This window comes from Leuresthes tenuis, unplaced genomic scaffold, assembly GCF_036924035.1.
Source record: "Leuresthes tenuis unplaced genomic scaffold, fLeuTen1.0.hap1 SCAF_1, whole genome shotgun sequence".
Taxonomy (NCBI): Eukaryota; Metazoa; Chordata; class Actinopteri; order Atheriniformes; family Atherinopsidae; genus Leuresthes; species Leuresthes tenuis.
Genome location: NW_027325355.1, coordinates 954,455 through 976,165, shown reverse-complemented (window position 1 = coordinate 976,165; position 21,711 = coordinate 954,455). Strand labels below are relative to the sequence as shown.

Below are 21,711 nucleotides of genomic sequence, written 5' to 3'. Positions count from 1 at the left end.
CTCTCAGATCACTTCGTGTCTGCCAACAAAGCAGCAGCAGCTGAAGATGACCAACTTCCTCATGTGTCACAGGGTGATCAGACGTTGCAACAAAAGACATGCAGGTTGTAGAGAGAAGAGAAAACGCTTACAGAACCTGGTATTCCCAAGCAGTCTCCCATTAAAGTACTAACCAGGCCCAACCCTCCTTGGCTTCCGAGATCAGACGAGGTCGGGCTTATTCAGGGTGGTGTGGCCGTAAGGAACAATTTCTGTGACAAATGTGCATTATATAGGTACTGGAATCATACAATTCCTCTATGTAACCAGATAATTGCAGAGAAAGGCTGACTTGTTATGGGCACATCTTCTTCCCTGATGTGATTATTCTCTGCAGCTGAAACTGAGACTCTCAGATCACTTCGTGTCTGCCAACAAAGCAGCAGCAGCTGAAGATGACCAACTTCGTCATGTGTCACAGGGTGATCAGACGTTGCAACAAAAGACATGCAGGTGGTCGAGAGAAGACAAAAAGCTTACAGCTCCTGGTATTCCCAAGCGGTCTCCCATTTAAGTACTAACCAGGCCCAACCCTCCTTGGCTTCCGAGATCAGACGAGGTCGGGCATGTTCAGGGTGGTGTGGCCGTAAGCAACAATGTCTCTGACAAATGTGCATTATATAGGTACAGGAATCATACGGTTCCTCTATGCAACCAGATAATTGCCGAGAAAGGCTGATGTGTAGCGGGCAAATCATCTTCTCTGATGTGATCATTCTCTGCAACTTAAACTGAGACTCTCAGATCACTTCGTGTCAGCCAACAAAGCAGCAGCAGCTGAAGATGACCAACTTCGTCATGTGTCACAGGGTGATCAGACGTTGCAACAAAAGACATGCAGGTGGTCGAGAGAAGACAAAAAGCTTACAGCTCCTGGTATTCCCAAGCAGTCTCCCATTCAAGTACTAACCAGGCCCAACCGTGCTTGGCTTCCGAGATCAGACGAGGTCGGGCTTATTCAGGGTGGTGTGGCCGTAAGCAAAAATATCGGTGACAATTGTGCATTATATAGGTACTGGAATCATACACTTCCTCTGTGTAACCAGATAATTGCCGAAAAAGGCTGACTTGTAGTGGGTTCATCTTCCTCCTTGATGTGATTATTCTCTTCAGCTGAAACTGAGACTCTCAGATCACTTCGTGTCTGCCAACAAAGCAGCAGAAAATGAAGATGACCAACTTCCTCATGTGTCACAGGGTGATCAGACGTTGCAACAAAAGACATGCAGGTGGTAGAGAGAAGAGAAAAAGCTTAAGGCACCTGGTATTCCCAAGCAGTCTCCCATTCAAGTACTAACCAGGCCCAACCCTGCTTGGCTTCCAAGATCAGACGAGGTTGGGCTTATTCAGGGTGGTGTGGCCATAAGCAACAATATTGGTGACAAATGTGCATTATATAGGTACTGGAATCATACACTTCCTCTGTATAACCAGATAATTGCCGAAAAAGGCTGACTTGTAGTGGGTTCATCTTCCTCCTTGATGTGATTATTCTCTGCAGCTCAAACTGAGACTCTCAGATCACCTCGTGTCTATCAACAAAGCAGCAGCAGCTGAAGATGACTAACTTCTTCACGTGTCACAGGGTGATCAGACGTTGCAACAAAAGACATGCAGGTGGTAGAGAGAAGAGAAAAAGCTTACAGCACCTGGTATTCCCAAGCTGTCTCCCATCCAAGTACTAACCAGGTACAACCCTGCTTGGCGTCCGAGATCAGATGAGGTCGGGCTTATTCAGGGTGGTGTGGCCGTAAGCAACAATGTCTCTGACAAATGTGCATTATATAGGTACTGGAATCATACGGTTCCTCTATGCAACCAGATAATTGCCGAGAAAGGCTGATGTGTAGCGGGCAAATCATCTTCTCTGATGTGATCATTCTCTGCAACTTAAACTGAGACTCTCAGATCACTTCGTGTCAGCCAACAAAGCAGCAGCAGCTGAAGATGACCAACTTCCTCATGTGTCACAGGGTGATCAGACGTTGCAACAAAAGACATGCAGGTGGTAGAGAGAAGAGAAAAAGCTTACAGCACCTGGTATTCCCAAGCAGTCTCCCATCCAAGTACTAAGGAGGCTCAACCCTGCTTGGCTTACGAGATCAGGCATGTTCAGGGTGGTGTGGCCGTAAGCAACAATGTGTCTGACAAATGTGCATTATATAAGTACAGGAATCATACGGTTCCTCTATGTAACCAGATAATTGCTGAGAAAGGCTGATCTGTAGTGGGCACATCTTCTTCCCTGACGTGATCATTTTCTCCAGCTGAACATGAGACTCTCAGATCACTTCGTGTCTGCAAACAAAGCAGCAGAAGCTGAAGATGACCATCTTCCTCATGTGTCACAGGGTGATCAGACGTTGCAACAAAAGACATGCAGGTGGTAGAGAGAAGAGAAAAAGCTTAAGGTACCTGGTATTCCCAAGCGGTCTCCCATTCAAGTACTAACCAGGCCCAACCGTGCTTGGCTTCCGAGATCAGACGAGGTCGGGCTTATTCAGGGTGGTGTGGCCGTAAGCAAAAATATCGGTGACAATTGTGCATTATATAGGTACTGGAATCATACACTTCCTCTGTGTAACCAGATAATTGCCGAAAAAGGCTGACTTGTAGTGGGTTCATCTTCCTCCTTGATGTGATTATTCTCTTCAGCTGAAACTGAGACTCTCAGATCACTTCGTGTCTGCCAACAAAGCAGCAGAAAATGAAGATGACCAACTTCCTCATGTGTCACAGGGTGATCAGACGTTGCAACAAAAGACATGCAGGTGGTAGAGAGAAGAGAAAAAGCTTAAGGCACCTGGTATTCCCAAGCAGTCTCCCATTCAAGTACTAACCAGGCCCAACCCTGCTTGGCTTCCGAAATCAGACGAGGTTGGGCTTATTCAGGGTGGTGTGGCCATAAGCAAAAATTTTGGTGACAAATGTGCATTATATAGGTACTGGAATCATACACTTCCTCTGTATAACCAGATAATTGCCGAAAAAGGCTGACTTGTAGTGGGTTCATCTTCCTCCTTGATGTGATTATTCTCTGCAGCTGAAACTGAGACTCTCAGATCACCTCGTGTCTATCAACAAAGCAGCAGCAGCTGAAGATGACTAACTTCTTCACGTGTCACAGGGTGATCAGACGTTGCAACAAAAGACATGCAGGTGGTAGAGAGAAGAGAAAAAGCTTACAGCACCTGGTATTCCCAAGCTGTCTCCCATCCAAGTACTAACCAGGTACAACCCTGCTTGGCGTCCGAGATCAGACGAGGTCGGGCTTATTCAGGGTGGTGTGGCCGTAAGCAACAATGTCTCTGACAAATGTGCATTATATAGGTACTGGAATCATACGGTTCCTCTATGCAACCAGATAATTGCCGAGAAAGGCTGATGTGTAGCGGGCAAATCATCTTCTCTGATGTGATCATTCTCTGCAACTTAAACTGAGACTCTCAGATCACTTCGTGTCAGCCAACAAAGCAGCAGCAGCTGAAGATGACCAACTTCCTCATGTGTCACAGGGTGATCAGACGTTGCAACAAAAGACATGCAGGTGGTAGAGAGAAGAGAAAAAGCTTACAGCACCTGGTATTCCCAAGCAGTCTCCCATCCAAGTACTAAGGAGGCTCAACCCTGCTTGGCTTACGAGATCAGGCATGTTCAGGGTGGTGTGGCCGTAAGCAACAATGTGTCTGACAAATGTGCATTATATAAGTACAGGAATCATACGGTTCCTCTATGTAACCAGATAATTGCTGAGAAAGGCTGATGTGTAGCGGGCAAATCATCTTCTTCCCTGACGTGATAATTTTCTCCAGCTGAACATGAGACTCTCAGATCACTTCGTGTCTGCCAACAAAGCAGCAGAAGCTGAAGATGACCAACTTCCTCATGTGTCACAGGGTGATCAGACGTTGCAACAAAAGACATGCAGGTGGTAGAGAGAAGAGAAAAAGCTTAAGGTACCTGGTATTCCCAAGCGGTCTCCCATTCAAGTACTAACCAGGCCCAACCGTGCTTGGCTTCCGAGATCAGACGAGGTCGGGCTTATTCAGGGTGGTGTGGCCGTAAGCAACAATATCGGTGACAAATGTGCATTATATAGGTACTGGAATCATACACTTCCTCTGTATAACCAGATAATTGCCGAAAAAGGCTGACTTGTAGTGGGTTCATCTTCCTCCTTGATGTGATTATTCTCTGGAGCTGAAACTGAGACTCTCAGATCACTTCATGTCTGCCAACAAAGCAGCAGCAGCAGCTGAAGATGACCAACTTCCTCATGTGTCACAGGGTGATCAGACGTTGCAACAAAAGACATGCAGGTGGTAGAGAGAAGAGAAAAAGCTTACAGCAACTGGTATTCCCAAGCTGACTCCTATCCAAGTACTAACCAGGTACAACCCTGCTTGGCGTCCGAGATCAGACGAGGTCGGGCTTATTCAGGGTGGTGTGGCCGTAAGCAACAATGTCTCTGACAAATTTGCATTATATAGGTACTGGAATCATACGGTTCCTCTATGCAACCAGATAATTGCCGAGAAAGGCTGATGTGTAGCGGACAAATCATCTTCTCTGATGTGATCATTCTCTGCAACTGAAACTGAGACTCTCAGATCACCTCGTGTCTATCAACAAAGCAGCAGCAGCTGAAGATGACCAACTTCTTCACGTGTCACAGGGTGATCAGACGTTGCAACAAAAGACATGCAGGTGGTAGAGAGAAGAGAAAAAGCTTACAGCACCTGGTATTCCCAAGCTGTCTCCTATCCAAGTACTAACCAGGTACAACCCTGCTTGGCGTCCGAGATCAGACGAGGTCGGGCTTATTCAGGGTGGTGTGGCCGTAAGCAACAATGTCTCTGACAAATGTGCATTATATAGGTACTGGAATCATACGGTTCCTCTATGCAACCAGATAATTGCCGAGAAAGGCTGATGTGTAGCGGGCAAATCATCTTCTTCCCTGACGTGATAATTTTCTCCAGCTGAACATGAGACTCTCAGATCACTTCGTGTCTGCCAACAAAGCAGCAGAAGCTGAAGATGACCAACTTCCTCATGTGTCACAGGGTGATCAGACGTTGCAACAAAAGACATGCAGGTGGTAGAGAGAAGAGAAAAAGCTTAAGGTACCTGGTATTCCCAAGCGGTCTCCCATTCAAGTACTAACCAGGCCCAACCGTGCTTGGCTTCCGAGATCAGACGAGGTCGGGCTTATTCAGGGTGGTGTGGCCGTAAGCAACAATATCGGTGACAAATGTGCATTATATAGGTACTGGAATCATACACTTCCTCTGTATAACCAGATAATTGCCGAAAAAGGCTGACTTGTAGTGGGTTCATCTTCCTCCTTGATGTGATTATTCTCTGGAGCTGAAACTGAGACTCTCAGATCACCTCGTGTCTATCAACAAAGCAGCAGCAGCTGAAGATGACCAACTTCCTCATGTGTCACAGGGTGATCAGAAGTTGCAACAAAAGACATGCAGGTGGTAGAGAGAAGAGAAGAAGCTTACAGCACCTGGTATTCCCAAGCAGTCTCCCATCCAAGTACTAAGGAGGCCCAACCCTGCTTGGCTTCCGAGATCAGACGAGGTCGGGCTTATTCAGGGTGGTGTGGCCGTAAGCAACAATATCGGTGACAAATGTGCATTATATAGGTACTGGAATCATACACTTCCTCTGTATAACCAGATAATTGCCGAAAAAGGCTGACTTATAGTGGGTTCATCTTCCTCCTTGATGTGATTATTCTCTGGAGCTGAAACTGAGACTCTCAGATCACCTCGTGTCTATCAACAAAGCAGCAGCAGCTGAAGATGACTAACTTCTTCACGTGTCACAGGGTGATCAGACGTTGCAACAAAAGACATGCAGGTGGTAGAGAGAAGAGAAAAAGCGTACAGCACCTGGTATTCCCAAGCTGTCTCCCATCCAAGTACTAACCAGGTACAACCCTGCTTGGCGTCCGAGATCAGACGAGGTCGGGCTTATTCAGGGTGGTGTGGCCGTAAGCAACAATGTCTCTGACAAATGTGCATTATATAGGTAATGGAATCATACGGTTCCTCTATGCAACCAGATAATTGCCGAGAAAGGCTGATGTGTAGCGGGCAAATCATCTTCTCTGATGTGATCATTATCTGCAACTGAAACTGAGACTCTCAGATCACTTCGTGTCAGCCAACAAAGCAGCAGCAGCTGAAGATGACCAACTTCTTCACGTGTCACAGGGTGATCAGACGTTGCAACAAAAGACATGCAGGTGGTAGAGAGAAGAGATAAAGCTTACAGCACCTGTTATTCCCAAGCAGTCTCCCATCCAAGTACTAAGGAGGCCCAACCCTGCTTGGCTTCCGAGATCAGACGAGGTCGGGCTTATTCAGGGTGGTGTGGCCGTAAGCAGCAATATCGGTGACAAATGTGCATTATATAGGTACTGGAATCATACACTTCCTCTGTATAACCAGATAATTGCCGAAAAAGGCTGACTTATAGTGGGTTCATCTTCCTCCTTGATGTGATTATTCTCTGGAGCTGAAACTGAGACTCTCAGATCACCTCGTGTCTATCAACAAAGCAGCAGCAGCTGAAGATGACCAGCTTCTTCACGTGTCACAGGGTGATCAGACGTTGCAACAAAAGACATGTAGGTGGTAGAGAGAAGAGAAAAAGCTTACAGCACCTGTTATTCCCAAGCAGTCTCCCATCAAGTACTAAGCAGGCCTAAACCTGCTTGGCTTCCGAGATCAGACGAGGTCGGGCTTATTCAGGGTGGTTTGGCCGTAAGCGACAATGTCTGTGACAAATGTGCATTATATAGGTACTGGAATCATACGGTTCCTCTATGCAACCAAATAATTGCAGAGAAAAGCTGACTTGTAGTGGGCACATCTTCTTCTCTGATGTGATTATTCTCTCCAGCTGAAACTGAGACTCTCAGATTACCTCATGTCTGCCAACAAAGCAGCAGGAGCTGAAGATGACCAACTTCCTCATGTGTCACAGGGTGATCAGACGTTGCAACAAAAGACATGCAGGTGGTCGAGAGAAGACAAAAAGCTTACAGCACCTGGTAATCCCAAGCAGTCTCCCATCTAAGTACTAACCAGGCCCAACCCTACTTGGCTTCCGAGATAAGACAAGGTGGGGCTTATTCAGGGTGGTGTGGCGGTAAGCAAATATATTTGTTACAAATGTGAATTATATAGGTACTGGAATCATACACTTCCTCTATGAAACCAGATAATTGCCGAGAAAGGCTGATGTGTAGTGGGCATATCATCTTCTCTGATGTGATCATTCTCTTCAGCTGAAACTGAGACTCTTAGATCACTTCGTGTCTGCCAACAAAGCAGCAGCAGCTGAAGATGACCAACTTCCTCATGTGTCACAGGGTGATCAGACGTTGCAACAAAACACATGCAGGTGGTAGAGAGAAGAGAAACAGCTTACAGCACCTGGTATTCCCAAGCAGTCTCCCATTGAAGTACAAACCAGACCCAACCCTGCTTGGCTTCCGAGATAAGACAAGGTGGGGCTTATTCAGGGTGGTGTGGCGGTAAGCGACAATATCTGTTACAAATGTGAATTATATAGGTACTGGAATCATACACTTGCTCTATGAAACCAGATAATTGCCGAGAAAGGCTGATGTGTAGTGGGCATATCATCTTCTCTGATGTGATCATTCTCTTCAGCTGAAACTGAGACTCTCAGATCACTTCGTGTCTGCCAACAAAGCAGCAGCTGCTGAAGATGACCAACTTCCTCATGTGTCACAGGGTGATCAGACGTTGCAACAAAAGACATGCAGGTTGTAGAGAGAAGAGAAAACGCTTACAGCACCTGGTATTCCCAAGCAGTCTCCCATTAAAGTACTAACCAGGTCCAACCCTCCTTGGCTTCCAAGATCAGACGAGGTCGGGCTTATTCAGGGTGGTGTGGCCGTAAGGAACAATTTCTGTGACAAATGTGCATTATATAGGTACTGGAATCATACACTTCCTCTATGTAACCAGATAATTGCAGAGAAAGGCTGACTTGTTATGGAAACATCTTCTTCCCTGATGTGATTATTCTCTGCAGCTGAAACTGAGACTCTCAGATCACTTCGTGTCTGCCAACAAAGCAGCAGCAGCTGAAGATGACCAACTTCCTCATGTGTCACAGGGTGATCAGACGTTGCAACAAAAGACATGCAGGTTGTAGAGAGAAGAGAAAACGCTTACAGAACCTGGTATTCCCAAGCAGTCTCCCATTAAAGTACTAACCAGGCCCAACCCTCCTTGGCTTCCGAGATCAGACGAGGTCGGGCTTATTCAGGGTGGTGTGGCCGTAAGGAACAATTTCTGTGACAAATGTGCATTATATAGGTACTGGAATCATACAATTCCTCTATGTAACCAGATAATTGCAGAGAAAGGCTGACTTGTTATGGGCACATCTTCTTCCCTGATGTGATTATTCTCTGCAGCTGAAACTGAGACTCTCAGATCACTTCGTGTCTGCCAACAAAGCAGCAGCAGCTGAAGATGACCAACTTCGTCATGTGTCACAGGGTGATCAGACGTTGCAACAAAAGACATGCAGGTGGTCGAGAGAAGACAAAAAGCTTACAGCTCCTGGTATTCCCAAGCGGTCTCCCATTTAAGTACTAACCAGGCCCAACCCTCCTTGGCTTCCGAGATCAGACGAGGTCGGGCATGTTCAGGGTGGTGTGGCCGTAAGCAACAATGTCTCTGACAAATGTGCATTATATAGGTACAGGAATCATACGGTTCCTCTATGCAACCAGATAATTGCCGAGAAAGGCTGATGTGTAGCGGGCAAATCATCTTCTCTGATGTGATCATTCTCTGCAACTTAAACTGAGACTCTCAGATCACTTCGTGTCAGCCAACAAAGCAGCAGCAGCTGAAGATGACCAACTTCCTCATGTGTCACAGGGTGATCAGACGTTGCAACAAAAGACATGCAGGTGGTAGAGAGAAGAGAAAAAGCTTACAGCACCTGGTATTCCCAAGCAGTCTCCCATCCAAGTACTAAGGAGGCTCAACCCTGCTTGGCTTACGAGATCAGGCATGTTCAGGGTGGTGTGGCCGTAAGCAACAATGTGTCTGACAAATGTGCATTATATAAGTACAGGAATCATACGGTTCCTCTATGTAACCAGATAATTGCTGAGAAAGGCTGATCTGTAGTGGGCACATCTTCTTCCCTGACGTGATAATTTTCTCCAGCTGAACATGAGACTCTCAGATCACTTCGTGTCTGCCAACAAAGCAGCAGAAGCTGAAGATGACCAACTTCCTCATGTGTCACAGGGTGATCAGACGTTGCAACAAAAGACATGCAGGTGGTAGAGAGAAGAGAAAAAGCTTAAGGTACCTGGTATTCCCAAGCGGTCTCCCATTCAAGTACTAACCAGGCCCAACCGTGCTTGGCTTCCGAGATCAGACGAGGTCGGGCTTATTCAGGGTGGTGTGGCCGTAAGCAAAAATATCGGTGACAATTGTGCATTATATAGGTACTGGAATCATACACTTCCTCTGTGTAACCAGATAATTGCCGAAAAAGGCTGACTTGTAGTGGGTTCATCTTCCTCCTTGATGTGATTATTCTCTTCAGCTGAAACTGAGACTCTCAGATCACTTCGTGTCTGCCAACAAAGCAGCAGAAAATGAAGATGACCAACTTCCTCATGTGTCACAGGGTGATCAGACGTTGCAACAAAAGACATGCAGGTGGTAGAGAGAAGAGAAAAAGCTTACAGCACCTGGTATTCCCAAGCTGTCTCCCATCCAAGTACTAACCAGGTACAACCCTGCTTGGCGTCCGAGATCAGATGAGGTCGGGCTTATTCAGGGTGGTGTGGCCGTAAGCAACAATGTCTCTGACAAATGTGCATTATATAGGTACTGGAATCATACGGTTCCTCTATGCAACCAGATAATTGCCGAGAAAGGCTGATGTGTAGCGGGCAAATCATCTTCTCTGATGTGATCATTCTCTGCAACTTAAACTGAGACTCTCAGATCACTTCGTGTCAGCCAACAAAGCAGCAGCAGCTGAAGATGACCAACTTCCTCATGTGTCACAGGGTGATCAGACGTTGCAACAAAAGACATGCAGGTGGTAGAGAGAAGAGAAAAAGCTTACAGCACCTGGTATTCCCAAGCAGTCTCCCATCCAAGTACTAAGGAGGCTCAACCCTGCTTGGCTTACGAGATCAGGCATGTTCAGGGTGGTGTGGCCGTAAGCAACAATGTGTCTGACAAATGTGCATTATATAAGTACAGGAATCATACGGTTCCTCTATGTAACCAGATAATTGCTGAGAAAGGCTGATCTGTAGTGGGCACATCTTCTTCCCTGACGTGATAATTTTCTCCAGCTGAACATGAGACTCTCAGATCACTTCGTGTCTGCCAACAAAGCAGCAGAAGCTGAAGATGACCATCTTCCTCATGTGTCACAGGGTGATCAGACGTTGCAACAAAAGACATGCAGGTGGTAGAGAGAAGAGAAAAAGCTTAAGGTACCTGGTATTCCCAAGCGGTCTCGCATTCAAGTACTAACCAGGCCCAACCCTGCTTGGCTTCCGAGATCAGACGAGGTCGGGCTTATTCAGGGTGGTGTGGCCGTAAGCAACAATATCGGTGACAAATGTGCATTATATAGGTACTGGAATCATACACTTCCTCTGTGTAACCAGATAATTGCCGAAAAAGGCTGACTTGTAGTGGGTTCATCTTCCTCCTTGATGTGATTATTCTCTCCAGCTGAAAATGAGACTCTCAGATCACCTCGTGTCTATCAACAAAGCAGCAGCAGCTGAAGATGACCAACTTCTTCACGTGTCACAGGGTGATCAGACATTGCAACAAAAGACATGCAGGTGGTAGAGAGAAGAGAAAAAGCTTACAGCACCTGGTTATTCACAAGCTGTCTCCCATCCAAGTAGTAACCAGTTACAACCCTGCTTGGCGTCCGAGATCAGACGAGGTGGGGCTTATTCAGGGTGGTGTGGCCGTAAGCAACAATGTCTCTGACAAATGTGCATTATATAGGTACTGGAATCATACGGTTCCTCTATGCAACCAGATAATTGCCGAGAAAGGCTGACTTGTAGTGGGCACATCTTCTTCCCTGACGTGATAATTCTCTCCAGCTGAAAATGAGACTCTCAGATCACTTTGTGTCTGCCAACAAAGCAGCAGAAGCTGAAGATGACCAACTTCCTCATGTGTCTCAGGGTGATCAGACGTTGCAACAAAAGACATGTAGGTGGTAGAGAGAAGAGAAAAAGCTTAAGGCACCTGGTATTCCCAAGCGGTCTCGCATTCAAGTACTAACCAGGCCCAACCCTGCTTGGCTTCCGAGATCAGACCAGGTCGGGCTTATTCAGGGTGGTGTGGCCGTAAGCAACAATATCGGTGACAAATGTGCATTATATAGGTACTGGAATCATACACTTCCTCTGTGTAACCAGATAATTGCCGAAAAAGGCTGACTTGTAGTGGGTTCATCTTCCTCCTTGATGCGATTATTCTCTCCAGCTGAAACTGAGACTCTCAGATCACCTCGTGTCTATCAACAAAGCAGCAGCAGCTGAAGATGACCAACTTCTTCACGTGTCACAGGGTGATCAGACGTTGCAACAAAAGACATGCAGGTGGTAGAGAGAAGAGAAAAAGCTTACAGCACCTGGTATTCCCAAGCTGTCTCCCATCCAAGTAGTAACCAGGTACAACCCTGCTTGGCGTCCGAGATCAGACGAGGTGGGGCTTATTCAGGGTGGTGTGGCCGTAAGCAACAATGTCTCTGACAAATGTGCATTATATAGGTACTGGAATCATACGGTTCCTCTATGCAACCAGATAATTGCCGAGAAAGGCTGACTTGTAGTGGGCACATCTTCTTCCCTGACGTGATAATTCTCTCCAGCTGAAAATGAGACTCTCAGATCACTTCGTGTCTGCCAACAAAGCAGCAGCAGCTGAAGATGACCAACTTCCTCATGTGTCACAAGGTGATCAGACGTTGCAACAAAAGACATGCAGGTGGTAGAGAGAAGAGAAAAAGCTTAAAGCACCTTGTATTCCCAAGCAGTCTCCCATCCAAGTACTAACCAGGCCCAAACCTGCTTGGCTTCCAAGATCAGACGAGGTCGGGCTTATTCAGGGTGGTGTGGCCGTAAGCAACAATATCTGTGACAAATGTGCATTATATAAGTACTGGAATCATACACTTCCTCTATGTAACCAGATAATTGCCGAGAAAGGCTGACTTGTAGTGGGCACATCTTCTTCCCCGATGTGATTATTTTCTGCAGCTGAAACTGAGACTCTCAGATCACTTCGTGTCTGCCAACAAAGAAGCAGCAGCTGCTGAAGATGACCAACTTCCTCATGTGTCACAGGATGATCAGACGTTGCAACAAAAGACATGCAGGTGGTAGAGAGAAGAGAAGAAGCTTACAGCACCTGGTATTCCCAAGAGGTCTCCCATCGAAGTACTAACCAGGCCCAAACCTGCTCTGCTTCCGAGATCAGACGAGGTCGGGCTTATTCAGGGTGGTGTGGCCGTAAGCAACAATATCTCTGACAAATGTCCATTATATAGGTACTGGAATCATACGGTTCCTCTATGCAACCAGTTAATTGCAGAGAAAGGCTGATGTGTAGCGGGCACATCTTCTTCCCCCATGTGATTATTTTCTGCAGCTGAAACTGAGACTCTCAGATCACTTCGTGTCTGCCAACAAAGAAGCAGCAGCTGCTGAAGATGACCAACTTCCTCATGTGTCACAGGATGATCAGACGTTGCAACAAAAGACATGGAGGTGGTAGACAGAAGAGAAGAAGCTTACAGCACCTGGTATTCCCAAGAGGTCTCCCATCGAAGTACTAACCAGGCCCAACCCTGCTTGGGTTCCGAGATCACACGAGGTTGGGCATATTCAGGGTGGTGTGGCCGTAAGTAACAATGTCTGTGACAAATGTGCATTATATAGGTACTGGAATCATACGGTTCCTCTATGCAACCAGATAATTGCCAAGAAAGGCTAACTTGTAGTGGGCACATCTTCTTCCCTGATGTGATTATTCTCTACAGCTGAAACTGAGACTCTCAGATCACTTCGTGTCTGCCAAAAAAGCAGCAGCAGCTGAAGATGACGAACTTCTTCACGTGTCACAGGGTGATCAGACGTTGCAACAAAAGACATGCAGGTGGTAGAGAGAAGAGAAAAAGCTTACATCACCTGGTATTCCCAAGCGGTCTCTCATCAAAGTACTAACCACGCCCAAACCTCCTTGGCTTCTGAGATCAGACGAGGTCAGACATATTCAGGGTGGTTTGGCCGTAAGCAACAATCTCTGTGACAAATGTGCATTATATAGGCAATGGAATCATATGGTTCCTCTATGTAACCAGATAATTGCCGAGAAAGGCTGATATGTAGTGGGCACATCTTGTTCCCTGACGTGATAATTTTCTCCAGCTGAAAATGAGACTCTCAGATCACTTCGTGTCTGCCAATAAAGCAGCAGCAGCTGAAGATGACCAACTTCCTCATGTGTCACAGGGTGATCAGACGTTGCAACAAAAGACATGCAGGTTGTAGAGAGAAAAGAAAAAACCTACAGCACCTGGTATTCCCAAGCAGTCTCCCATCCAAATACTAACAAGGCCCAACCCTGCTTGGCTTCCGAGATCAGACTTATTCAGGGTGGTGTGGCCGTAAGCAACAATAACTGTGACAAATGTGCATTATATAGGTACGATAGGTGCGACGTTTTAACTGCGGCGTTAAGTTTACGTTAAGTGTCTGTCTGTCTGTCTGTCTGTTCGCAGATGATTGCTCGTCTGTTACTGTGTGATTATTGTTACAATGTTAATAAAGTTTGATAATTTTACTTGAACCAAGAACAGCCTTCACATTTTTATTTAATTTCCCTTTGCAAAACAGGACGACAGTGAGTGTGAGTGACATCCATTTAATGCAATTGTCAAAAGTGAAGCCAGAATTACTTGGAGAATTATTTTACATTTATTAACAAAACCCAACACTCTTTGTCTCAACCAAAGATTTTTTAAAAATACTTTCTTTGCTCAATTTGGAATTTGTTTCATTCACTTGTGTTGCACAAATAGTGATACAGATAGATAGCTAGTCTCTCAAATAATTGAGTGTACCAAAAAAAGAGGGGAAAAATGATGGGAGACTTATTTACATTTACAGTTATACACATGTTGTGTGCTCCCCCCTACAGTAGGCTTTAGTAAAGTCCAAAGCACTGTGGTATGTTGGGGTGTTGCCACAATACAGGTTCGAATCCCACAAGAAACATGAAAATTAAACAGATGATAAACCTTGCAATAAGTGCAGAGGTGTGTGTAAACAATGTTGAGAAGATAAGAGAATAGAGAAAAGTGGATATAGTGTACGTTTTTTCTCCTTTTCTTCTTCCATATTAATTTGCAATGCATATATTTTTCCATGCTCTCCGTTTGGAATTTGGACACAGAAGCCAAAGGAGAAGGAAACAGGAAAAACAATCCCATGGTAACAATCAGCGACAAGGAGAACTACTCAAAAGCCTACATAATTAACCCGGTGCCCAACCATGGGCCAACCAATCATCCAATCAAGGAGCGGCAATTTCTGCCGGCCGGGATCTGAGCGCCAACTCCATGCGGTGCGCACAAGTTGGTACTGATTTAGGAAAAAGAGGATTGTACAATTTTACTCCTTGGTATGGATACTCTTTCAAAAAAGTCCAAAAAATAAAATATGTGGTTGACAAAACTGTGTGACTCAGTCCTTCAACACAAAAGGCAGGCAAAGGAAAATCAGCTGTCCTCTCTATCTAATCATAGGAGGATGGCCTGACTACGATCAGGGACCTGAGCAGCAAAGAATAGATAGACATGATAAATAGTTATATATATATATATATACATATATATATGTACATACTAGTCTCCAATACTACTATGATAAAAAGAGATCCAATGTACAGGTCTAAGTTGTACAGGAATGTGTTGTAGAAATTTGTTCTATATTTTTGTTGTAAATCCACAACAGGTTTCATCATCTGCTAATCCTGAAGGAGACACTAGTTGTAAAGGAATTTATTAATACATAAAAATGCTTATATTATAAGACTGAAACATTCTTGAACAGCAGATCACTGTAAAGACATACATATAATATTGTGATTATGTCAGTGGGTCAACAATTTTGTAAAGGCAACTTTACATAAAAAAATTTAAAATCTTGTAAAAATATAACAATGTAAACATAAAAACAGCAACCTCAAAACAAAACATAGCATGTTACCTGGATGGAAAACCATGCGTCTCTACAGCCTGAAGGAAGAAATCTTGGGCTGTTGATGCCTTGTTGTTATTGGTAGCATGTCGGTACATGATCTTTGTGAGCATTTGGAAAACATAAAAACCACAGAAACACATTAAACATTAACTACAATAATATAAGAATAATAAATGAATGAAATATTGTTCCATGTGTAATGTTAGACTTAAAGCTATACTTACCTTTCTGGCATGTAGCACGGCACTTATTAAAAATTTAAACTACTTGAACTGTCTCCTCATCTATGTGCTAACAACCAGAACCCACTGATGTGGACTCAGAAATAAAGTTTCCAATGTTTTCCAAACACAAATGAATACATTTCAGAAATGTACTGAGGCCAGATAGAAAAAGTGCACGTGCAGCCGCTTTAAACTGTCAAACAGGCAATGTAACGGCAGTTATATTTATGTTTCGCCACTAGATGCAGCTATGATTTTATGGCCATAGAGAATGTCCGTATAACACGTTTGTTTTAAGTGTTTTGATGTATATATTTAATATTTAGCAATGTTTAAAGGATATAGTTAATAACATTTGGTGTTAGGTAAAAGTTAAAAGTTAAAACTTGATAAGTTTAGTTTAAGGTGACGGTGATGTCACTTCCGGTTTAAAAAAGCGGTCCGGTAAACTGGTATCATTGATATGGATCCAATAAAGAAAGCAATCAACGAAGACCATAAGCGGTTTTAAGTTTACCGGTTTGTCCACTTGCAGGCCAAAGTGGTATGTAAGTTTGTGTTTGTAAATAATATATTTTCTTTTAGTTGAGGCATGTGTAATGTAATATTTGTACATCATTTGTGTTTTATCAGTTCTACGGTGTACTTGTGGTGAAAGCCGACGATGAAGACCACAGTAAAAATCAGTGAAAAGAACACAAGTCTCGTATCTGTGAACAAGCCAGCATATGTTTTTTTCCAAAGACCACGTCCAGCATTTGATTGAAATTGACCTCTCTGCCCCCTGTATTTCCACACTGCTGGTGTATCAGTGAGAACACTGAAACGCAGAATGCGACAGTGGGGCCTCTCAAAAAGGGAAGGCTACAGTAAAATGACAGATGATGAACTTGACAGCTTGGTCTCTGCCATCAAGCAAGACTCCCAGAATTTGGGTTGGTGCTTTTTACAGAAAGTTTTTATTTGAATTATATCATGCACTTGTCCATAGCATTATAAAAAGATTTGTGCCATAAAAGTAACATTTGAAATTGCCGGCCATATAGGCTCCACAACTAAGTCTAGCTGAGGGCCGGCTACTTTAATGACTGCTATTTTTATAGCCTAAAGGCTATCAATATTATTTTTTAAATTTTCTGTGCCTTAGTGGAGAGTCCTGGACATTATCATAGCAACGGTCATCATAGCATGTATACCTGAGAAAAAGTTAAATGCCTAAATTGTTTGTTTACATGATTATCAATCAATATATCTTAAATAAAAGTGGTTTTCACTTCTTTTCCTACAGGTCACAGAATGGTAAAAGGTCGTCTTAGGGCTTTAGGCCACAGAGTTCAGTGGACAGAGTGTGGGATTCGATGCACCGGGTTGATAGGGTAGGAATACTACAGAGAATGACAAGCCTCGGATGTGTTGTGAGAAGGACCTACAATGTCGCAGCTCCTCTGTCACTCGTACATATAGATACCAACCACAAGTTGATCAGGTAAGCTGACAGCAAAGGACATCACATGGACATTATATATTTATATATTGATTTAAAAAATGGTCTATGGCATACATTCTGCAGAGTTCTGGAATCTGGTGTAATGGACCACGATGTAGCTGCGTTAAACAATTGATACATTTTTATTGAACAGATATGGTGTGGTAATGTTTGGAATAGATGTCTCTTCAAGAAAGGTCAGTGTCCCCATGGAGATTATAGTGTGTGATATAATATTCAACTTAATTTATTTAAAGCTATACTTTTCTTTTGTAAGCTTAAAATGCTCCTAATAAGCTTATGGCGCACTAAAATGGAAAAGCAAGCCACCAGGTGTTGAAATTACACGCGAACTACAACGCAGGCCGTTGTAGATCACAAGTTGTTTATATTCGGACACGGCAAGCACAAGAATAGCCTTGATGGACGTGGTAACTGGACCGCTGATAACTTGACAACATTCTCCGCTCCGACATCCGGGGGAGATGGAACGCACCATCACTTTCTCACCTCACACGTCAGGGAGGAAGGGAGCGTCACAGGTCAGGCAGGGGGAAGAGGGTGAGACTTTGGAGGGAGGGGGAGTTTTTCATGTTTAAATTTGCCGTGCTACATGCCAGAAAGGTAAGTATAGCTTTAAGTCTAACATTACACATGGAACAATATTTCATTCATTTATTATTCTTATATTATTGTAGTTAATGTTTAATGTGTTTCTGTGGTTTTTATGTTTTCCAAATGCTCACAAAGATCATGTACCGACATGCTACCAATAACAACAAGTCATCAACAGCCCAAGATTTCTTCCTTCAGGCTGTAGAGACGCATGGTTTTCCATCCAGGTAACATGCTATGTTTTGTTTTGAGGTTGCTGTTTTTATGTTTACATTGTTATATTTTTACAAGATTTTAAATTTTTTTATGTAAAGTTGCCTTTACAAAATTGTTGACCCACTGACATAATCATAGTCTTTACAGTGATCTGCTGTTCAAGGATGTTTCAGTCTTATAATATAAGCATTTTTATGTATTAATAAATTCCTTTACAACTAGTGTCTCCTTCAGGATTAGCAGATGATGAAACCTGTTGTGGATTTACAACAAAAATATAGAACAAATTTCTACAACACATTCCTGTACAACTTAGACCTGTACATTGGATCTCTTTTTATCATAGTAGTATTGGAGACTAGTATGTACATATATATATGTATATATATATATAACTATTTATCATGTCTATCTATTCTTTGCTGCTCAGGTCCCTGATCGTAGTCAGGCCATCCTCCTATGATTAGATAGAGAGGACAGCTGATTTTCCTTTGCCTGCCTTTTGTGTTGAAGGACTGAGTCACACAGTTTTGTCAACCACATATTTTATTTTTTAAACTTTTTTGAAAGAGTATCCATACCAAGGAGTAAAATTGTACAATCCTCTTTTTCCTAAATCAGTACCAACTTGTGCGCACCGCATGGAGTTGGCGCTCAGATCCCGGCCGGCAGAAATTGCCGCTCCTTGATTGGATGATTGGTTGGCCCATGGTTGGGCACCGGGTTAATTATGTAGGCTTTTGAGTAGTTCTCCTTGTCGCTGATTGTTACCATGGGATTGTTTTTCCTGTTTCCTTCTCCTTTGGCTTCTGTGTCCAAATTCCAAACGGAGAGCATGGAAAAATATATGCATTGCAAATTAATATGGAAATCCTGTGACACATGAGGAAGTTGGTCATCTTCAGCTGCTGCTGCTTTGTTGGCAGACATGAAGTGATCTGAGAGTCTCAGTTTCAGTTGCAGAGAATGATCACATCAGAGAAGATGATTTACCCGCTACACATCAGCCTTTCTCGGCAATTATCTGGTTGCATAGAGGAACCGTATGATTCCAGGACCTATATAATGCACATTTGTCAGAGACATTGCTGCTTACGGCCACACCACCCAGAACATGCCCGACCTCGTCTGATCTCGGAAGCCAAGCAGGGTTGGGCGTGGTTAGTACTTGGATGGGAGACCACTTGGTAATACCAGGTGCTATAAGCTTCTTCTCTACTCTCTACCACCTTCATGTCTTTTGTGGCAACGTCTGATCCTCCTGTGACACATGAGGAAGTTGGTCATCTTCAGCTGCTGCTGCTTCTTTGTTGGCAGACACGAAGTGATCTGAGAGTCTCAATTTCAGCTGCAGAGAATAATCACATCAGGGAAGAAGATGTGCCCACTACAAGTCAGCCTTTCTAGGCAATTATCTGGTTACATAGAGGAAGTGTATGATTCCATTGCCTATATAATGCACATTTGTCACGGAGATTGTTACTTACGGCCAAACCACCCTGAATATGTCTGACCTTGTCTGATCTCGGAAGCCAAGGAGGGCTGGGCCTGGTTAGTACTTTGATGGGACACCGCTTGGGAATACCAGGTGCTGTAAGCTTTTTCTCTTCTCTCTACCACCTGCATGTCTTTTGTTGCAATGTCTGATCGCCCTGTGACACATGAGGAAGTTGGTCATCTTCAGCTGCTGCTGCTTTGTTAGCAGACACGAAGTGATCTGAGAGTCTCAGTTTCAGCTGCAGAGAATAATCACATCAAGGAAGAAGATGTGCCCACAACAAGTTAGCCTTTCCCTGCAATTATCTGGTTACATAGAGGAACTGTATTATTCCAGTACCTATATAATGCACATTTTTCACAGACATTGTTACTTACGGCCACACCACCCTGAATATGCCTGACCTCGACTGATCTCGGAACCCAAGCAGGGCTGGGCCTGGTTAGTACTTGAATGGGAGACCCCTTGGGAATGCCAGGTGCTGTAAGCTTTTTCTCTTCTCTCTACCACCTGCATGTATTTTGTTGCAAGGTCTGATCGCCCTGTGACACATGAGGAAGTTGGTCATCTTCAGCTGCTGCTGCTTTGTTGGCAGACACGAAGTGATCTGAGAGTCTCATTTTCAGCTGGAGAGAATAATCACGTCAGGGAAGAAGATGTGCCCACTATTTATCAGCCTTTCTCTGCAATTATCTGGTTATATAGAGGAACCGTATGATTCCAGTACCTATACAATTTACATTTGTCACAGACATTGTTGCTTACGGCCACACCACCCTGAATATGCCCGACCTCGTCTGATCTCGGAAGCCAAGCAGGGTTGTGCCTGGTTAGTACTTGGATGGGAGACTGCTTGGGAGTACCAGGTGCTGTAAGCTTTTTCTCTTCTCTCTACCACCTCCATGTCTTTTGTTGCAACGTCTGATCACCCTGTGACACGTGAAGAAGTTGGTCATCTTCAGCTGCTGCTGCTTTGTTGGCAGACACAAAGTGATCTCAGAGTTTCAGTTTCAGCTGCAGAGAATAATCACATCAGGGAAGAAGATGTGCCCACTACAAGTCAGCCTTTCTCTGCAATTATCTGGTTACATAGAGGAAGTGTATGATTCCAGTCCCTATATAATACACATTTGTAACAGATATCGTTGCTTACCGCCACACCACCCTGAATAAGCTCAACCTCGTCTGATCTCGGAAGCCAAGCAGTGTTGGGCCTGGTTAGTACTTTGATGGTATACAGCTTGGGAATACCAGGTGCTGTAAGCTTTTTCTCTCCTCTCAACCACCTGCATGTCTTTTGTTGCAACGTCTGATCACCCTGTGACACATGAGGAAGTTGGTCATCTTCAGCTGCTGCTGCTTTGTTGGCAGACACGAAGTGATCTGAGAGTCTCATTTTCAGCTAGAGAGAATTATCACGTCAGGGAACAAGATGTGCCCACTACATATCAGCCTTTCTCGGCAATTATCTGGTTACATAGAGGAACCATATGATTCCATTGCCTATATAATGCACATTTGTCACAGAGACTGTTGCTTACGGCCAAACCACCCTGAATATGTCTGATCTCGGAAGCCAAGGAGGGTTGGGCCTGGTTAGTACTTGAATGGGAGACTGCTTGGGAATACCAGGTGCTGTAAGCTTCTTCTCTTCTCTCTACCACCTCCATGTCTTTTGTTGCAACGTCTGATCATCCTGTGACACATGAGGAAGTTGGTCATCTTCAGCTGCTGCTGCTTTGTTGGCAGACATGAAGTGATCTGAGAGTCTCAGTTTCAGTTGCAGAGAATGATCACATCAGAGAAGATGATTTACCCGCTACACATCAGCCTTTCTCGGCAATTATCTGGTTGCATAGAGGAACCGTATGATTCCAGGACCTATATAATGCACATTTGTCAGAGACATTGCTGCTTACGGCCACACCACCCGGAACATGCCCGACCTCGTCTGATCTCGGAAGCCAAGCAGGGTTGGGCCTGGTTAGTACTTGGATGGGAGACCACTTGGTAATACCAGGTGCTGTAAGCTTCTTCTCTACTCTCTACCACCTTCATGTCTTTTGTGGCAACGTCTGATCCTCCTGTGACACATGAGGAAGTTGGTCATCTTCAGCTGCTGCTGCTTCTTTGTTGGCAGACATGAAGTGATCTGAGAGTCTCAATTTCAGCTGCAGAGAATAATCACATCAGGGAAGAAAATGTGCCCACTACAAGTCAGCCTTTCTAGGCAATTATCTGGTTACATAGAGGAAGTGTATGATTCCATTGCCTATATAATGCACATTTGTCA

General features: G+C 44.3%; 35 pseudogenes; 7 read left to right on the top strand and 28 right to left on the bottom strand.

Moving 5' to 3' along the window:
• Window positions 1-124: 124 nt before the first annotated feature.
• On the bottom strand, window positions 125-243 carry LOC140293720 (5S ribosomal RNA; annotated as a pseudogene).
• A 269-nt stretch (window positions 244-512) lies between these two features.
• On the bottom strand, window positions 513-631 carry LOC140300562 (5S ribosomal RNA; annotated as a pseudogene).
• Window positions 632-900: 269 nt separating this feature from the next.
• On the bottom strand, window positions 901-1,019 carry LOC140310451 (5S ribosomal RNA; annotated as a pseudogene).
• A 269-nt stretch (window positions 1,020-1,288) lies between these two features.
• On the bottom strand, window positions 1,289-1,407 carry LOC140305787 (5S ribosomal RNA; annotated as a pseudogene).
• Window positions 1,408-1,676: 269 nt separating this feature from the next.
• LOC140288635 (5S ribosomal RNA) lies at window positions 1,677-1,795 on the bottom strand (annotated as a pseudogene).
• A 647-nt stretch (window positions 1,796-2,442) lies between these two features.
• Window positions 2,443-2,561, bottom strand: LOC140320169 (5S ribosomal RNA; annotated as a pseudogene).
• Window positions 2,562-2,830: 269 nt separating this feature from the next.
• On the bottom strand, window positions 2,831-2,949 carry LOC140290811 (5S ribosomal RNA; annotated as a pseudogene).
• A 269-nt stretch (window positions 2,950-3,218) lies between these two features.
• LOC140290360 (5S ribosomal RNA) lies at window positions 3,219-3,337 on the bottom strand (annotated as a pseudogene).
• Window positions 3,338-3,987: 650 nt separating this feature from the next.
• On the bottom strand, window positions 3,988-4,106 carry LOC140320158 (5S ribosomal RNA; annotated as a pseudogene).
• Window positions 4,107-4,378: 272 nt separating this feature from the next.
• On the bottom strand, window positions 4,379-4,497 carry LOC140296310 (5S ribosomal RNA; annotated as a pseudogene).
• Window positions 4,498-4,766: 269 nt separating this feature from the next.
• Window positions 4,767-4,885, bottom strand: LOC140289910 (5S ribosomal RNA; annotated as a pseudogene).
• Window positions 4,886-5,157: 272 nt separating this feature from the next.
• LOC140320147 (5S ribosomal RNA) lies at window positions 5,158-5,276 on the bottom strand (annotated as a pseudogene).
• Window positions 5,277-5,545: 269 nt separating this feature from the next.
• LOC140271381 (5S ribosomal RNA) lies at window positions 5,546-5,664 on the bottom strand (annotated as a pseudogene).
• Window positions 5,665-5,933: 269 nt separating this feature from the next.
• On the bottom strand, window positions 5,934-6,052 carry LOC140293804 (5S ribosomal RNA; annotated as a pseudogene).
• A 269-nt stretch (window positions 6,053-6,321) lies between these two features.
• Window positions 6,322-6,440, bottom strand: LOC140316140 (5S ribosomal RNA; annotated as a pseudogene).
• A 269-nt stretch (window positions 6,441-6,709) lies between these two features.
• Window positions 6,710-6,827, bottom strand: LOC140293636 (5S ribosomal RNA; annotated as a pseudogene).
• Window positions 6,828-7,872: 1,045 nt separating this feature from the next.
• LOC140294379 (5S ribosomal RNA) lies at window positions 7,873-7,991 on the bottom strand (annotated as a pseudogene).
• Window positions 7,992-8,260: 269 nt separating this feature from the next.
• Window positions 8,261-8,379, bottom strand: LOC140293719 (5S ribosomal RNA; annotated as a pseudogene).
• A 269-nt stretch (window positions 8,380-8,648) lies between these two features.
• Window positions 8,649-8,767, bottom strand: LOC140300561 (5S ribosomal RNA; annotated as a pseudogene).
• Window positions 8,768-9,414: 647 nt separating this feature from the next.
• LOC140320136 (5S ribosomal RNA) lies at window positions 9,415-9,533 on the bottom strand (annotated as a pseudogene).
• Window positions 9,534-9,802: 269 nt separating this feature from the next.
• Window positions 9,803-9,921, bottom strand: LOC140288634 (5S ribosomal RNA; annotated as a pseudogene).
• A 647-nt stretch (window positions 9,922-10,568) lies between these two features.
• LOC140285439 (5S ribosomal RNA) lies at window positions 10,569-10,687 on the bottom strand (annotated as a pseudogene).
• A 658-nt stretch (window positions 10,688-11,345) lies between these two features.
• LOC140290960 (5S ribosomal RNA) lies at window positions 11,346-11,464 on the bottom strand (annotated as a pseudogene).
• Window positions 11,465-11,733: 269 nt separating this feature from the next.
• LOC140297189 (5S ribosomal RNA) lies at window positions 11,734-11,852 on the bottom strand (annotated as a pseudogene).
• Window positions 11,853-12,121: 269 nt separating this feature from the next.
• On the bottom strand, window positions 12,122-12,240 carry LOC140294718 (5S ribosomal RNA; annotated as a pseudogene).
• A 272-nt stretch (window positions 12,241-12,512) lies between these two features.
• Window positions 12,513-12,631, bottom strand: LOC140301751 (5S ribosomal RNA; annotated as a pseudogene).
• Window positions 12,632-12,903: 272 nt separating this feature from the next.
• LOC140315985 (5S ribosomal RNA) lies at window positions 12,904-13,022 on the bottom strand (annotated as a pseudogene).
• A 269-nt stretch (window positions 13,023-13,291) lies between these two features.
• On the bottom strand, window positions 13,292-13,410 carry LOC140296762 (5S ribosomal RNA; annotated as a pseudogene).
• Window positions 13,411-19,010: 5,600 nt separating this feature from the next.
• LOC140288625 (5S ribosomal RNA) lies at window positions 19,011-19,129 on the top strand (annotated as a pseudogene).
• A 272-nt stretch (window positions 19,130-19,401) lies between these two features.
• On the top strand, window positions 19,402-19,520 carry LOC140293037 (5S ribosomal RNA; annotated as a pseudogene).
• A 269-nt stretch (window positions 19,521-19,789) lies between these two features.
• LOC140279537 (5S ribosomal RNA) lies at window positions 19,790-19,908 on the top strand (annotated as a pseudogene).
• A 269-nt stretch (window positions 19,909-20,177) lies between these two features.
• On the top strand, window positions 20,178-20,296 carry LOC140299789 (5S ribosomal RNA; annotated as a pseudogene).
• A 269-nt stretch (window positions 20,297-20,565) lies between these two features.
• LOC140297214 (5S ribosomal RNA) lies at window positions 20,566-20,684 on the top strand (annotated as a pseudogene).
• A 269-nt stretch (window positions 20,685-20,953) lies between these two features.
• On the top strand, window positions 20,954-21,062 carry LOC140296433 (5S ribosomal RNA; annotated as a pseudogene).
• A 269-nt stretch (window positions 21,063-21,331) lies between these two features.
• On the top strand, window positions 21,332-21,450 carry LOC140299266 (5S ribosomal RNA; annotated as a pseudogene).
• Window positions 21,451-21,711: the final 261 nt, after the last annotated feature.